This window comes from Canis lupus, chromosome 18, assembly GCF_011100685.1.
Source record: "Canis lupus familiaris isolate Mischka breed German Shepherd chromosome 18, alternate assembly UU_Cfam_GSD_1.0, whole genome shotgun sequence".
Lineage (NCBI taxonomy): Eukaryota > Metazoa > Chordata > Mammalia > Carnivora > Canidae > Canis > Canis lupus.
Window position 1 is genome coordinate 34185143 of NC_049239.1, and position 17564 is coordinate 34202706.

At 46.4% G+C, this 17564-nt stretch overlaps 1 long non-coding RNA gene across 1 annotated transcript; it reads left to right on the plus strand.

Moving 5' to 3' along the window:
- The first annotated feature begins 1363 nt into the window (after positions 1–1363).
- On the plus strand, positions 1364–14239 carry LOC111090811. Its single transcript, XR_005372944.1, has 4 exons — positions 1364–1557; positions 10705–10811; positions 11484–11583; positions 13601–14239. It is a non-coding gene; the product is annotated as an uncharacterized LOC111090811 (long non-coding RNA).
- Positions 14240–17564: the final 3325 nt, after the last annotated feature.

Sequence of the window (17564 nt, forward strand, 5' to 3'; positions counted from 1 at the left end):
TTTTCCTCCCGAGTGTATGGACATCTTTGTTCTATCTTTTCAAAATGGGATACTGTTCTATAGCCTGCCTTTTTTTTTTAAAACCTAGCAATAGGCTGTGAACTTTTCCCCATGGATGAGTTGCTTCTTAAAATAGATGTTCCAGTGGAAGCAGCCACACCGGGGCCAGCCGATTCATTACTATTCTCTTTTACAAACTAGGGGGGACGTCTTTTAGCCATCCAAATCTGGGAAACACTGCACACACATATCCTTGTTGGAAAGTGAACAGTGCATATTAACATGGTAAAGGCTCTGAGAAGCTTGTCCATAGAGAACCTGCCTGACTTGGATTAGATCAGTGTTTCCCAAACTAATTGAATACTGCAAAGCCACCTATCCTCCTACCTCCCACTGATGTCTCAGGAATCATTTGGGAAACACTCCTGCAGCTGAGGATTCCTTAAAATTAGGGAGCAGGTCTTGCCCATCTTCACTGTTACCACACGGCCTTACAAATGGATTTTTAAGAAATTATGGAAAATGGGATTGGCCTGATGAATCCACTTTCTAACCAACACGCGTGTGAACCAGGGGCCAAGGTTAGAGGCTGGGGCTGTGCTCTGAAGTGTCGCTGTGTGTAAAGCTAATTGGCCCCTTTGGGGGTGAACCTGTGAACTTGGCCTTGTTAGCACCAGCACAAAACAGCTGCGTTGGTTTCTCTGGAGCCTTGAATTTGTTTCCTTCCCCAGATTCCCATGCCGCCCTCCAGGTGGCGATGTGGGTTTGTCAACCTGGGAGCCTGGAGCTCTGGCCAAGCAAAGCTTAAAATTGAGACAGGGGTGGGTGAGGAAGGGCACTGGGAGGGAGTGGTCCTTGAAAACCAGAGGATACACTGTCAGGTGTGCAGCTGGCACGATGCGGAGGCGCAGCCTCATACACTGAGTGTAGGACACAGGTTTTTAAAGAATCTGATGAGTCAGTTAGCCAATAAATACCACTAGCATTTTTTGAGCACCAACTGGGACTGGTAATACGCCAGATAATTTCCTTCAGGATTTCTTTATCTCCCCCCAACACACCCAGGAGGTATCCTGCAGCTGGAAGTAGCAGAACTGGACATCCAACCCTGGTCCTGCATCTGAGTGCTCTGCTAGGTTGAAACAAGGAGATGTGGACCCAGGGTGAATACTGTGAAATATTTATCGATCCTTCTATCCAACTATCATCAATGAGTCGACCTATCTACCTGCTTCTCATTTCATTTGTACAGGATGGGCCTAATAGCCCTATGTGGTTGGAAAGAATATTCCGGGAGAGAATTCTGGGAGAGAATTTTCTGATTTCATTACATCTCTTATGATTTTTATTCTCTTATAGATTGGGGCTCCAGGGGGTGGCCTCGCAGGCCACTCCTTAATTCCACCGTACTGATAGGGGCTGTGCAGAGGGCCATAAGGACGTCTCAAAGGGAAACTAGCCCTGACCTGGAGGGCGATGGAAGACAGAAGGATTCAGTTAGCTGTGCAATGTCGGGGACGGCTATTTCAGCCAGGACAGCACATGCAAAGGCCTGAGGTCAGTGAGAACATGGTTATTAGGGAACTGAAAATCATTTAGTGTGGCTGGTGCGCAGGGTAAGGGTGTGTGATGCTGGGCAGGGGTCGGGGGAAGAGTGAGGAAAGGCTAAAGAGTTTCTCAGTCAAGACAGTGAAGGGCCTTGTAAGTTGTGTCGAGGCGCTTGAACTTGATCCCGAGCACAACTGAGAATCCCTGAAAGGTTTTAAGGCAGATGATGAAATGGATTTGCATTTTAGAAGGAGCACTCTAGTGATGGGAAAGGGGTTAGGAGGGATGGGCGCGTGTGCCAGCGTGTGCACACTCCGGCACCCGTTGCTGGGGCAGGCATGGTGCGGTGGGAGCACCGCGGGGCCACAGTTCAGAGGAGGTTGCACTGCGTCCTGCAAGAGAGGAGGGGGCCCTGACCCGAGGAAGCTACAGCACTCTGCGGGAGACAGTTGTAAGCAAATTGGAGAAGAATTAACCTCTGGCTACTGACCAGGAGCTGAGGGTGACATTTTGGGGGTTCTCTGGGTTTTGGTAACAGCACATCCAAGGTATTAGGCCATAACCAGGTGGCAAAAATGCTCCATAGGGGTGACTGACCCGTCCCTCTTCACCTCCGACTAGTAGCGCTTCACAATTTCTTTTTCCCTCCCTCTTTTTTTTTTTTTTTTTAAATCTCTCCTCATGGGATGTCTGGGTGGCTCAGTGGTTGAGTATCTGCCTTAGGCCCAGGGCATGATCCCAGGATCCTGGGATCAAGTCCCACATCGGGCTCCCTGAATGGGGCCTGCTTCTCCCCCTGCCTGTGTCTCTGCATCTCTCTCTGTCTCATGAATAAATAAATAAAATCTTAAAAAAAAAATCCTCCTATAGCATGCAGTAAAGAGCAGGGGTGTCAGAGTCAGACTGGTGTTAATCACAGCACTAATGATTATTAGGGTATTTTAACTTTGATGATCCTCATTTATTCCATTATAAATGGGGATGAATGCACCTGCCCCACTGGGCTAGGGTTATGATTCGTGCAGGTTTTCCCTTTTGGACTCAAACCCAGTGCTCTCTCCGGTGGGTGGTAAATGGTACCACCTGATAACCCATTTACCTACGCCCAAACCACCTGCCCTCTTTCCCTTGATTCCCACCCACGTGATTCACTGTCACCCACTGCCTTGATGGCTTCTTAATTGATCACCTGCTTCCACTTCTCTCCTTCGAGGACCCTCGCTCTGTCTTCTCCATAGAGCAGCCAGGGTGATCTTTTTTGTTGTTTTTTTCAATTTTGTTTTTGGATAACAACAACTTTATTGAGATGGAAGTCACATACCATAAAACGTTAAGGGACACAATTCAGGAGTGCCTGTCTGGCTCAGTCGGAAGAGTATGCAACTCTTGATCTCGGGGTTGTGAGTTTGAGCCCCATGTTGGGTGTAGAGATTATTTAAGTAAATAAATAAACTTAAAAAAAATAAAGTGGGCAATTCAGTGGTTTTCGTGTCTTCATGGAGTTGTGCGACCATCCCAACACTGATCTAAAATGAGAGTGTTTTATTTTTTTTATTTTGCAAAGATTTTATTTATTAGAGAGAACACAAGCAGAGGGAGGAGCAAAGGGAAGCAGGCTCTCACCCGAGCAGGGAACCCAGTGCGGGGCTCAGTCCCAGGACCCTGGGGTCATTACCTGAGCTGAAGGCAGACGCTTAACTGACTGAGCCACCCAGGTGCCCCTAATAGAGCATTTTAATCACCCCAAAAAGAAACACGGTGTCCATTAGCAGTCTCTTCCTATTCCTTCCTCCCCAGCCAGCCCCCTACCCCACTCCAGGCAACCATTAATCTACTTTCCATCTCCATGGATTTGCCTATTTGGACATTTTGTCGTAATGGAATCAGACAGTATGTGCTCTTTTGTTTCTGGTCTCTTTCACTTAGCATGGTTTTAAAGTTCATCCCTGTCATAGCATGTAGCAGTATTTTATCCTCCAGGCAAAATAATGTCATATTGTGTGGATAGATTATATTTTGATTATCTGGTCATCATGGATGGACATTTGAGTTGTTTCTACTCTTTGGCTGTCGTGCAAAACGTTCCTATGCACATTCATGTACATTTTTGTGTTGACATATGTTTCTAATTTTCTTGGGTACGTACCTAGGACTGGAATCGCTGGCTGAGTCACATGGTAACTCTGTTTGACATGTTTGAGGGGCTGCCAAACTGTTTTTCAAAGTGGTTGTGGTATTTTATAATCCCACCATCAATGTATGAGGGGGTTAATTTATCTACATTTTTAAAAAAGATTTTGTTTATTTCTTCATGACACACAGAGAGGCAGAGACATAGGCAGAGGGAGAAGGAGGCTCCCTCTGGGGAGCCTGATGGGGGACTCGATCCCAGGACCCCGGGATCATGACCAGAGGTGCTCAACCACTGAGCCACCCAGGTGCCCCAATTTCTCCATATTTTTGTCAACACTTGTCATTGTCTGCTTTTTTGAGTATGGTCATCCTGGTGGGTGTGACGTTTTGGGGATTCTCATTGTGGTTTTGATTTGCATTCCCCTAAGGACCAGTGACATTGAGCATCTATCTCTTCACACATCTATTGGCCGTGTGTATATGTTCTTCGGAAAAATGTGTGTACAAATCCTTTGCCCCTTCCCCTTTTGACTTTTCCTTGTTGTGGTACAATATACATAACATAAAAGTTACTGTTTTAAGTTATTACAGTTCAGCAGCCTTAAGTACAACCATCACCACCATCCATCTCCAGAACATATTTATCTTCCCCCAACTGAAACCCTACCCCCTTACTTTCTCCTTTCAGTCCCTGGTAACAACTACTCTCCTTTCTGTTTTGTTATTGCTGTTCTTGTTCTCGGGGTTTTTTTTAGTTTTGCTTTTAAAATAGCCATCCTACTGAGTGTGAAGTGATATGTCATTGTGATTTTGATTTGCATTTCCCTACTGATTCGTGATGTAGAGCATCTTTTCATGTGCTTATTGGACACCTGTACTTCTTTGGAGAAATGTCTAAAATGTCTATTCATGTCCTTTGCCATTTTTAAAAAATGGAATTGTCTTTTTAATATTGAGTTGTAAGAGTTTTTTTTTTAAGATTTTATTTATTTATTTGACAGAAAGAGCACAAGTGAGCACGAGCAGGGGGAGGGGAAGAGGAGAGGGAGAAACAGTCCTCCCGGCCCCGCCCGCAGGACTTGGTCCCAGGACCCTGGGATCACAACCTGAGCCAAGGCAACTTGACCCACTGGGCCACCCCAATGCCCCGGAAGAGGGAAGAGGTTTTTTTTGTTTTTTTTTTTCTCTTTTTAATATGTTCTGGATTGAGGTCCCTTATCAGATGTATGATTTGCAAATATTATCCCTATTCTATGAGTTGTATTTTCACTTTCATGACAGTGTACTCTGAAATCAAAGTTTTTATTTTTATTTTTTTAACGATTTTATTTATTCATGAGAGGCACACAGAGAGAGGCAGAGACACAGGCAGAGGGAGAAGCAGGCTCCCTGCAGGGAGCCCGACATGGGACTCAATCCCAGGACCCTGGGATCATGACCTGAGCCAAAGGCAGATGCTCAACCACTGAGCCACCCAGGGGTCCCCTGAAATAAAAGTTTTTAAATCTGAGAACTCCAATTTGTCCATTTACTTTGCTTGCTTGTGTTTGGCTGTTATAGCTAAGAAACCTTGTCTAATCCAAGGCCAGAAAGATTTACTCTTAGGTTTTCTTCTAAACGTTTTATAGTTTTAGCTCTTACATTTAGGTCCACGATCCATTTTGAATTAATTATTGTATATGGTGTGAGGCAGAGCCACGGTGATCTTTCAAAACCAAACCAGATGCTGTGACTCCCCTGCTTCAAAGTCTTCACTGGCTTCCCGCTGCTCTTAGAACACAATCCAAGCTCCTCACCACAAGTTTCTCATTTTCATCTCACTGCCACCCTCCCATCCCCCCCCCCAAAGGGCCCCAGTTGGCTGGAGCCAAGGCTGCCTTCTCACTGTTCTTGGTCATGCAAACTCCTTCTGGCTGGGTGTTTTTGCAGGGCTTCCCAACACTGGAAACAGAATTTCTGCCATTCTTTCCACATCAGTGTGAAAGTGCCTTCCTGGCTAAGACCTCTGCTGGCCACTCTACCTACTGTAGGTTTTTCCACTCGCCCCTTGTTCCTGTATTTGTTTCCTTCGCAGCAATTAATAAAGGCTATATCTGCTTTGTTTACCTGCTTACTTGGCTATTGCCCTTCCCCTCACTGAAGTCCCAGGAGGGCCAGGCCCACGTGTCGTCTTTACCATTATCCCTAGCACCTAGTACCGTGCCCGGCACAAGACAGGTGCTCCATAAATGTTTGCTTTAAGGAACAAAGAGAAAGAGGGGGCATTAAAAATGTTCCCTCTGTTCCCAGCTTCCCTTCCACTTTTGCCAATTCCATGACCTTCCTCTTTCATCACCTTTTGCCTGGATTTTCTCCTATTTCCTATTTTCATGGAATATGATCTTATGGAGTAGAGCATCCATTTTCGCCTTTTGTTTTGTTTCATTTTGTTTTCTTACTGCCCTTTCTCTTCTTACTGTTTTTAGTACAGAAGGAGCAGTGCTGAGATTTAGCCTTTTAGCTCACAACAATTTTTTTCCCCTTTTCTGAAACTTTCTCAATAGCAACTCAACACTGAGCTCTCCTGGTCTTTTCCTATGTTTTGAAATGACAAAGATCCACGCCCCCCCCACCCCCCACCCCCAATGAAGAGGTAGGCTCTGTAAGAATAGGATTTCTTTTCTAACTCAGAGAGTAGTTTGTTGAATTCTGGGCAAGTAGATCTCAATGCATACTAAGCAACATTCTTTAAGACCCAATGACACTGGCTCCCTCCTCCTGCGGGTGGGAGCTGGGGCAAAAAAAAAAAAAAAAGACCCAATAACACTGGGGGACACTGTGATTAAAGTATCAAAAAAATTCCAAATTAGAGGATTCCGCAACTGTTGCAACCCTACCGCATACACGATTTAATTAACCAAGCACCTTTTGTGTAGACATTCTGTAAGAAGTAGTAACATATGTTGTCAAAAATCCTGCAGAATAATTTCTTAGAGATGACTCCCTGTTAAAAGAGAGGAACCGGGATCCTTTGTTTGGTGACATATCTCTGCACACATTTCTGCTTCATATCAGTTCGGCAGGATTATATTCATAAAAAAGGAACACACCTTCATCTTAATGTTAAGCTCTGCTCCCCCTGCTGATAGAAATTCTTTTGATGAAAACTGTAGCCAGAAACATGGTTAAAGACCATTTCACCTGAAAGCCTCACATTCTGGATATTTTTTTAAAAATTTGTTTGCCATCTTGTTTATCATTTACAGATATCCAAACGCCTAAGAAGTGAGCCCAAAAGATGATTGAAACTTTTGATCCAAGAAATAACTCACACATTTGTTTTGCTTTGCTCTAATCTTCAGAGCTGTGTATCATGCTGACAAGTCCCAGATTTTTAAAAAAACAGATTTTCCTTTGGGCTTCCCCCTACTCTCTCATTGTGGTAATATTTTCTCCTATCTTTCATCTTCTAAAAAAAGTAGGTGTAACAGTCTAATCAGCCTTTACCAACTTTTCTGCAAGAACAAGGCAGAAAATATGAAGATATAAATCAAGAATTGTTATTATTGTTTATGTGGTAGTGATATATGGTTCCAATGGGCTTTGTGTTTTACATGGCCACTTTGAAAACACAGAATGCTGCTCAGGCACAAGCGATTTGTTTTTGAGCCCTGTGCTTGGATATTTCTAATAAATATTATTCTGCCTCTGATTTTATGATATCAACAAGATACCCCTGCAATAAAATATTTTCAGATTCCTTGTATTGTCTATATTGTCAAACAAAGATAACGTCCCTAAACTTCAAGACTGATAGGTAGAGAAAACATCAGGCATAAAGTAACTAAATATTTGTAAATCATCATCTTGACAATGATAGCTTCATCTGTGGGACAATTTCTGGAAGGATGTGAACCACTCTACCTTAAGCCATGTTACTTCTGGATACAGAAATCAGAGGTGATTTTAATTTTCATTTTCTTTTTTTGCCTTTAGCCATGTTAATTTTTTTCTAACTGTGAACATATATTATTTCTGAAATAAAAGAATAGTACATAAGAAGAGTTGATAAACTAAGTATAAAAATAGAATGAAAAAAAAATAGAATGAGTAGCCTTCTTGAACGGAAATTAGCATAGCTTCTGAGAAAGTGAAAACCTGATTTATCTTCTATTAATTTTTGAGTTCAGATCGTGCACATTTCTTTAGCTTTTATGGAGACACGGGCAGCCTGTCATCTACCCCCATCCCGATATGAAGCAGGCCGCTATGTCTGCCTGCCCTGAGCCAGGAGGAGCAAGTATCAGACCCTTCTATTTGCCAGTGGAAAATAGGCTTCTCATTTGATTCCCAACTGGCTCCCACTCCAGTCCTGTTTTCCATCTGACTCCTGATTCCTGCTTTTTTCTTCTCCTGCCCTCTCTTCTATCTAAAGCCATGTCATTCCCAAAGACTTGGCCTGAACCCAAACTTCTAGCTCTGAAGAGTGGTGTCTTCCTGCTGCCCACAAACCCATGTAATAGCCATGCCTCACCCACAACTACTCCCCTACTCCCTTATCTCAAGACGGTCAAGGAAGACAAGATTGGAAGCTTTTGCTATATCTTAATAATCCCACCATAGCACCTTTAAATGCCTCACCTTTTAGTCTTGAGAACAGAACTTAATGTGAGATGGCAGAGAAGGCTGGACCAAAAAATACAAAGGTGTGGTGTTTAGAGCAGTGGCTCGAGTATCTCCAAGATCCATCCACTGTGTATGACTAGACTCTGTCCCGACTAGTCAGTACCCAAGCTTTATCAGTTGTTAAATACTTCGATGCCATTCTCAGAGTAAAGTTGTAGCGCTGTAAATGAATGGTATACTTACAAGAGACCTGAACTTGAGTATGACTCAGGGCCAGCGTTACTTTCTCCAAGCCTTGGTTTACACATTGGGAAAATAGAGATGCTAATATTGCCTTGTCCACTTCAAAGAGTTCCTGTGATGATCAAATTGTCACAGGGGATGCAGACGTTCCCAGGAAATTGTGAGAGACTGCACATGGGCAAGAATGATGGTAAAAGTGATCAACTATAATGGTAACAGTGCTGGTGGTGAGGGTCAAGGTGATGCTGATAATAAAGAAGAAAAACTTAGAAACACTGAGGACTATCCCTTTCTGCTTTGATTATCTACCAACACTGTTCCCTGGCTCACAATTCATAGGAACAGTTAGACAGAAGCATATAAACTGGCAGCATCAACCCTGTCTGGTTCATGCCACTGAAGCTCCCAGGTAGTTTCCTGGCCTAGTGCTGATAGGTGCTTCCCTTTGTCCACAGACATTCTTTCCACAATTTATTCACATTCTGGCCAGGAAACCCTTCTCTCTTGTAATTCCCAACACCAGGGACAGATCTTGATGTCTTTAATAATTGGCTAGGAAGCTGAAGCCAGCAAAATGGAAATGTGGGATTATCCCTGTGGGTTCCTGTACTCCTGCACCACATAGTGCAAGCTGGACTCTTCCGGGCTCTCTTCTGATACATGGCTCGTGATCCCCAGACCCAGTCTGGATGAGCTGTTGGTAGTGGCCAGGTGGGGTTAATGATCCCACCTCCTCTCTCCCTCCCTTCCTTTCCTGTTCTTGCCCACCACCCCAACCCACCTTTATGAAGACTGGGTCTGTGCTGAGTCATGTAGGACGCTCCTGCCCAACCTTGACAAGAGCTTCCCACCCTACCCCCCACCACCCTTGGAGAAAGGCACCGAAGAGCTCCACGGAGTCTATTCCAGCAAGGGCAGCACATGCTCACAGAATAATTGGCTCCTATAATTCATTCAGAGCAATGCCTAGGTGGCAGGGAGGTTTAAATCCTGTGGCCTTGAGGGAACAACATATTCTGGAAAGTTTCCTCTTTGCCTTTGTTAATTGTAAAATAAAAATACTTCCTGTAGAGGAGGCCCTTTTCTGGGGAGGGCTTGGCTGTCCCTTCACGTAGTAAATGGCCTCTAGGATCCTCTCTTCTCCTTTTCCCTTTGGGATCAGGTGCTTAAAAGTCACACAGCATGTAAGACAGGAGGATATGAAGAGCCAAGTCTTGAACACTCCTACAACCCTTTGATACACAGAGAGCAGGGCTTTAGGTGTGGGAAAGTGGGAGCGGGTCATTTTGTAAGTGGCCTTACAGTCATAAAAGTTCTCAAATTCCACTTTATACATATCTCTAAATAAGATTTGGGCATAAAGCTGCAAAACAGGGTAGCCTGGGTGGTTCAGCGGTTTGGCGCTGCCTTTGGCCCGGGGTGTGACCCTGGAGACCCAGGATCGAGTCCCATGTTGGGCTCCCTGCATGGAGCCTGCTTCTCCCTCTGCCTGTGTCTCTGCCTCTCTCTCTCTCTCTCTCTGTGTCTCTCGTGGATAAATAAATAAAATCTTTAAAAAAAATAAAGCTGCAAAACATGCACTGGCTTTTTTGTCAACCCTTAAAACATCACAGTTTCCTTTAGGCCCAGTATTAGCATTTTTTAATCTATAAGGAGTTTCTCTTGACCTCAGAGAGACCCTGGGTATGACCATGAAGCCATCAGATTGACGGTCGGGAGCAACCGGTTTGGGTTTCCATCTACTGGAGGAATTATTCAACGAGCTGTGTTTGACCATCTTGACAGTCCTGTGAGGTTGGTACTGTTACCAGCCTCACTTCACAGACGGGCATACAGACACCTTGCTCAGGATCACAGCTAGAAACTCGTGGAGTTGGGGTACAAATTCAAGCTGGTCTACCATCAAAGCATCTTTCCTTTTTTTTTATTTTTAAAGATTTTATTTATTTATTCATGAGAGATACAAAGAGAGAGGCAGAAACATAGGCTGAGGGAGACCACTACCAACAGCTCATCCCTCCCCTGCAGGGAGCCCGATGCGGGCCTCGATCCCAGGACCCTGGGATCACGCCCTGAGCCAAAGGCAGACACCCAACCACTGAGCCACCCAGGCGTCCCTCAAAGCATCTTTCCATGCTTCTGTTATTAATGATAACATGGCCCATCATTTTATAGCTAACCCTGCACTTATTCATCCACCATGGGCACCTGTGATCATCTTCCTGGTGGTACCAACCTCTACTCCGGCCCCCTCCCAGGGATGGTCTCACAGGAGCTGTCAGGTGAGGCTTTGGTTTCTGCCTGGGTTAAAATCCTCGAAAATTCCCTCCTGAGAAAGTGTAAGACAGCCGATGCCTGGATTGCCCCAGGTGACATCATATTCAAGTTAGTGTGACCTCCCTGAGCTCATTTCTTTGTCCCGGTCACCTCTGCTTCCATCAAAAATAACAGGTTGCTGATAAACTGGCTTTCACCTCCCTGCTCAGATGGTGGACTCTGAATCTCTGCTCAGAGCAGGCCTCTCAAGTTCAAAAGAGCCCTTGTGCTCTGTATTTTGACAGGTTGAGAAATCCAATCCATTTATTTTGAAAACCCATTAAGCCCAGCCAATATGGGATATTTAGAAAGGCCAGAATTTTGCTTCTGGTCAGAAGGTCAGCGCTGTCATAAAGTAACGGCTAAAGGAAGTGAAACAAAACATATTTTATTGTAGAGCTATGATTCCCAAACATTCTTTTAAAGTGTACTTGCAGTTAAAATAAAACAAAGCAAAAGCCCAGCACATTGAATTGCCGGAAATTGCCACCACTATAAACTCTCTTTGTTCAGAGTACATATTCACCTTTGCCCACCCAGTTCTGGGACCAGGGACAGGCGTATAGTAAATGCTCAGTAAGTGCTCAGTGAACGAGCCCCAAAACGATTCATTTTGCTATTTAACATTTTTTCCCTAGCTATTAGTTCCTCTTGTTCCCGATGGCTGTTAAATCATACTCAAGAAAAGAACACCTGATGTTAGTTCTCTGGGGTTTTGGAAAGTAAATTTCAGAATAGGTAAGTTTGACTCTTCTTGGCACCCTTTTTTTTTTTTTTTTATGATAGTCACACAGAGAGAGAGAGAGAGAGGCAGAGACACAGGCAGAGGGAGAAGCAGGCTCTATGCACCGGAAGCCCGACGTGGGATTCGATCCTGGGTCTCCAGGACCGCGCCCTGGGCCAAAGGCAGGCTCTAAACTGCTGCGCCACCCAGGGATCCCTCTTCTTGGAATCTTGAATTATATTGTTCATGATACAGATAACAAGGTCTTACGGTCAGATTCTTCAAAGATAACTCATTTGATCCTTGTGAAAGAGGGATGGGGGGTGTTGTTATTTTCATGTTATCCCCTAGGAAGGGTGCCTAAGCAGAGACCGTTCCCTAAAAGCAAATAACCTTACTATGAAGTGATCCTGAATGCAAACGACGTCCAGAAGATGGTGCAAAATGTTCCTGTATTTTCGCACCGAGTAACCCCGCGGTTCACATACTGTCCTCCCTTGATGGGTATCTGGGTGGCCTTCTTTCTGGATCTCCGCTCGCTCTTCTCTTACTTCCCACAATCTGCTCCATCTCCTCCCCACTCCCATCTCCCCAAGTGCCATCCTGGGTGATCACCAGAAGACCCTCGAGGTTCTTTTTTTTTTTTTTAATTTTTATTTATTTATGATAGTCACACAGAGAGAGAGAGAGGCGAGACACAGGCAGAGGGAGAAGCAGGCTCCATGCACCGGGAGCCCGACGTGGGACTCGATCCCTGGTCTCCAGGATCGCGCCCTGGGCCAAAGGCAGGCGCTAAACCGCTGTGCCACCCAGGGTTCCCCTGACCCTCGAGGTTCTAAGCCTAGATCTTACCCTTGCCCTGGTGGGATATAGTGGACCCTCATCTGGTATCTAAAAATTTTGGTTTGTGGTTAGAGGGAGCAACATAGAACCTGGAACTGGAGCTGACTCTTGGAGTCTGGTGTTTGACACAATAAATAGGGCTGCTTCTCTCTGCTGAAGCTGCTGAACTGACTGAGGAGGAAGACCCACGGAGAAGCTGACGGAGGTCATGTATCACCTTCTTGAGAAAGTGGCTGTTGGAGAATACGGCTTATAGTGGTGGGAGTCCCAGAGTTGGAGACCTAGCTCTGGGGTACTGGGGGAGGCTGCCCTTCATCAGGACAGAACACTGTGGGTGGGTAGCTCCCAAGGGAAAGGGAGAGGAAGGTATTGGGTTGTGAACACCCAGTTGCTTCCTCCAAACCCATTGACCAGGTAAGTTACTTCTCCCCATCCGGGGAGGAATGAATGAAGAGTGGGAGAGACCATGTGTCACTCCCATAGGTGTCTCTTCTTATGAGGAATCCTTAAAGAGGGAGGCTCCCCTCAACAAAGTGTGGTTTATTGACCCACACTGTTTTTAAAAAGTTGACATAGGGGAAAAAAAAGTTGACATGGGACACCTGAGTGGCTCAGTGGCTGAGCATCTGCCTTTGACTCAGGTCGTGATCCTGGGGTCCTGGGATCGAGTCCCGCATCAGGGAAGCTTGGGATTGAGTCCTCTGCAGGGAGCCTGCTTCTCCCTCTGCCTGTGTCTCTACTTCTCTCTCTCTGTGTCTCATGAATAAATAAATAAAATATTTTTTTAAAAACAGTTAACCTGGTAGGTAAATTTAAAAATAAGATTTGGCATAAAAAACCGAAAGCGGAATGATTTCTCAGCCCTGAGCCTGCGTTCCCACATGGCAACAACAGCTCTGAGCTGAGTCATGCCTGCCCCTTTAGGCAGATCCGTGTGCTTTTGGCTCATTAAGGACCCCTAGGCCTTGTTGTGTAGATATTGCTCTCTCTGATTTTGCTCATTTGCATGACCAGACTGGTCCTTCTGGGCATTTTAGTTGGTGGCCTCTGTTTGACCTGTGTAAACCTAGGGTACTCGGAGTATCCACCGGATTAACAAACCTGTGTCTTGCTAAGATTGCCCATCTCGACGATCATTGCCTCATTTTGTTATTAGCTTAAAGTCTCAGTCTTTTTGTCTCGCTATAGACCTTTTCCGTTGGAGAAGATGAAGGAGGTGAAGGAAAAGGAAAATCCTGTCCTATTAGACAAGGAAGACTCTGAGGCCCAGAGGTTCAGGAACTTGTCCAGGTGTATTGCAGAAAGAAGACACCCCTGTGCTCCCTCGACGTCCACACCACTGCCCCGCAGTTGTGGTCATTTCTGCTTTCCTGGGCATGCCCGATCCAGATGAGCCACGGATTGCACGTTTCTGAAATACACTTTGCCTCCTGAAGGTGACCGGTGGGGCAGAAGCCCAGCCCGACCCGGTTCACCCGGGGATTTTTCAGGATCTGCGATGGGCGAAGAGGTGCAGTGATGACGAGGAGAGAAGAAAGTCAAGAGTCCGTTTTTATAGGCTGCCTGGAACTCTTCTGTCTCATTCAGAGTTGAAAAGGAGTTAATTCAGGGAAGAGCAGGGCAGGGTCAAGCAGGCCAGGTCTCATGCACACATTTTTCCTCTTACCACCTACCGATCTGTAGGATGGATCTATCCTTTCCCTAAACACTTGACATAAGCCAGAGGGGATGATGGTCACTACGACATCCGGATGGACTGATGGATTGATGATTCATCTCAGGGAGTTTTGCGAGGCTCTTCTGTGTGTTTGCTGCAGAAGACATTTTTATTTGTTTTTAGACTCTTTTTAACACCTAGGGGTCCAATATCAAGGCTGAAAAAAGCAGAGATCCTCTGTCTCCAGTAAGAAGGAAGTACGGTAGAGATTTAGAGCACAGGGGTTGGAGTCCTTTGCTCCTCACGGACACGTCTGAGCCTCAGTTTCTTCATATATAAAATAATAATAATCATACCTCTCTTCAAGATGGTTGCTATTAGAATTAGATAACTTTTTGGAAAAGGCCAATAACTCAGTGCCTGGCAAAGAGAAAACACTCGGGGTGTGATAACTCGAATTCGGTTGAGAGATTTCTGTTTTACATCAAGGCCCTCCTTTATGCTTAGCTCTATCCCAGGACCTGGGTGTGTGTTTGTGGGTGCTAACAGACGTGGGGGGCATCTGCAGAGAGTGGTTATGAGATAAATACAAGGACATACTCCTATCCTTGTAAATTAGTGCCTTCCTACACGTTCTGGTGCGAGTCCGGAAGGGGGCATGCTCCTCTGGCTGGAACTGTCGAGAAGGGCTGAGTGGCAGGTGGAAGGAAAAAGGAGTCGGGGATGAATCGCAAGTGAGGGAGGCCGCACTCCAAGGGGGCCAAGCAGATGATGGTGCTGGTTGCTGGCAACAAGGGAAGAAGGTAGTCAGGGCGGGAGTGGCTGCTCAGTTTCCTTTCAACCCAGACCCAGGAACGTCTCCTAAGAGGCAGGAGGTACTTTGAACCGAGTCTTTTTATTATTATTTTTTAAAGATTTTATTTATTTATTCACAAGAGAGACAGAGAGAGAGGCAGAGACACAGGCAGAGGGAGAAGCAGGCCCCATGCAGGGAGCCTGACGTGGGACTCGATCCCAGGACCCCGGGATCATGCCCTGAGCCAAAGGCAGACGCTCAACCACTGAGCCCCCCAGGCGCCCCTTTTCAACCGAGTCTTGTCGCCCTGCCACCTATTTCACCTGGCCTTAGTCGCTGAAACCATTCGGAGCCTCAGTTTTTCATCCATGAAACAGGATGCGTTCTGCTCATCTCATTCGGTATCGTGATGGTAATGAGATCGCCAACACGGTCGGCCTTTGTAAATGGAAAAGCACTGTCCAGACAGGAGGGGCGTGTTGATGCCCTTTCACCCAGAGGCACGGTTTAAAACACTGAGCAAATCATTCCCTTGCCTAAAACTGCTCTAGTGCTTCCCTATTGCACTTAAAATCCAGGCCTCTCACCAAGGCCCCCTGGACTTCATACACCCCGGCCCCAGACATCCACTCTCCTTTGTTCCTCCAAAGGCTAGGCCATTCCTACCTCAGTGCCTTTGCACTTTCTGTTACGTCTGCCAGCAATGCATGGGCAGCTCCCTGGTTTCGTTCAGGTCTCCTCTCAGAAGCCATTTCTCAGAGGCTGCCCTGGGCCGCCCAGTCCAAGCTCCCGGCCACCCTACCCCACCCCCCAATCTCCGGCCCCCTGCCTCTCTCACCTTTCGTTCCCCCTGTGTTGTTTCTCACTATCCAAATGTACCTCGATCACTTAGCATATACTTGATCGTTGGCTGTTCTCCGCTCTGTCCCTCCCCTCCTCCCCCTAGAAGCTCCTTCGAAGGGATGTGCTGTGTCTGCTCACAGTTCTCCCAGGGCCTCCGAGAGGTGCTCGATAGAAATTTCCTGGCAAAGCTCATCCGCAGTCCTCCAAGCCCCTAACGCCTCCCGACAAAAGCCAAACAAGTTGCATCCGTGGGAAAGATGTTTCTAATTCACCGCAGACGTCTAAACTAGGCGGGTTCTGAAACGTAGCGCGTGCAGTTACCACCTGAGAACCCGTGACTTCAGAGTCACCAACGCTGAGGACTGACCGAGAGGGAGGCAGACGTCAAGTGTGAGCTGTCCCCTGCATACAAGGTGAAGTGCGTCGGCTGACCGCTGGGCGGGCTGCCGAGGATGGGGCCCGGGGTCGGGCCATTTGGGGGAAACGGCTGGGCCACAAGGGGGACTCTTAGGGCAGCGAAGCCAAGGGGGGCCAAGCAGGTCTTTGCTGGAATTGGCAGGCGGTGGCTGGTGGGAGGTGGTGGCAATTGGTGCCTGAATGTCCCTGCCCACGGAGGTGTCTGTCCAAGGGACATGTTGGCAGATCCGTGACGCCCGTGGTGTGCTACAGACTGTACCTGCTGCTCAGTGAACCGGTCAGCCGCTGGGTGCCTCCCGCACAATGGCAGTATTTGCAAATTGAAGCATCTGAAGGAACATACACACACATACTGGAAAGCAGGGGAGCTGTCTTGACCAAGGCCTCATATCCTGCCCGCTCCACCCCATCTCTTTGACCTTAACTGCCAACATTCTCCCTTTGTTCACTTTGCTGCAGCGGAACTGACCTCCTTGCCTTTTCTCAGACCCCCTGAGCCCGGGCTTACCTCAGGGCCTTTGCACTGGCTGTTCCTCTGCCCGGACCGTTCTCCTAGCAGACCTCTGCCTGGCTGGCCCCCTGACTTGATTCATGTCTCTGCTTTAATGTGGCCCCCTGGGAGGACTTCTCTTGCCGCCCTATCTAAAAAGAGCACCTGCCCTCAAGTTCTTTACCTTCACTTAGTTTTCTTTATAAAGAGCTGATGGTTTATTGTTATCTATTTGTTGATTTGCTTACTGCCTATCTCCTGTCTACCAGCTACCCCTGACCTCTGCTAGTCTGGTGTTTCTGGAGAGCGGGGGGCCTTGTCTGTCTTGCTTAATGCTACATCCTCCTCAGAACCACGCTTAACCTAAAATCTCAATGATAATAATTGATTCAATTGGATAAACATGATTCAATTGAATTTATTGAATGGGTGAATGGACGAAAGAAATAGAAGGAAGGAAGGGAAGAAGGAAGGAAAGAAGGATAGCAAGTAAGCTAGCTAGCTCAGGTTCAGGATGGACTAGGTTATGAAGCACTTTGAATATCAGAGATGAACACCAAAGAGCAAGGGGTCCAGGGTAGGGAGGGGTAATAACTGTAGGAATTGAAGCTGAGAAATCTTGAGATGAAGAAGAATATATATTTTTTAAGATTTTATTTATTTATTCATGAGAGACACACAGAGAGAGAGGCAGAGACACAGGCAGAGGGAGAAGCAGGCTCCATGCAGGAAGCCTGATTCGGGACTCGATCCCAGGACCCCGGATCACGCCCTGAGCCAAAGGCAGACGCTCCACCACCGAGCCACCCAGGTGCCCCAAAGAGGAATATTTTAAGAGCTTTATAGGATCCAGGCATATCCATCCCACACTAAACAGGTAGAGTTTTGCTGTGGAGGAAGCAGACACGGTTTTGATAATTGTCACTTCGGAAATTATTTGGTTACAAGT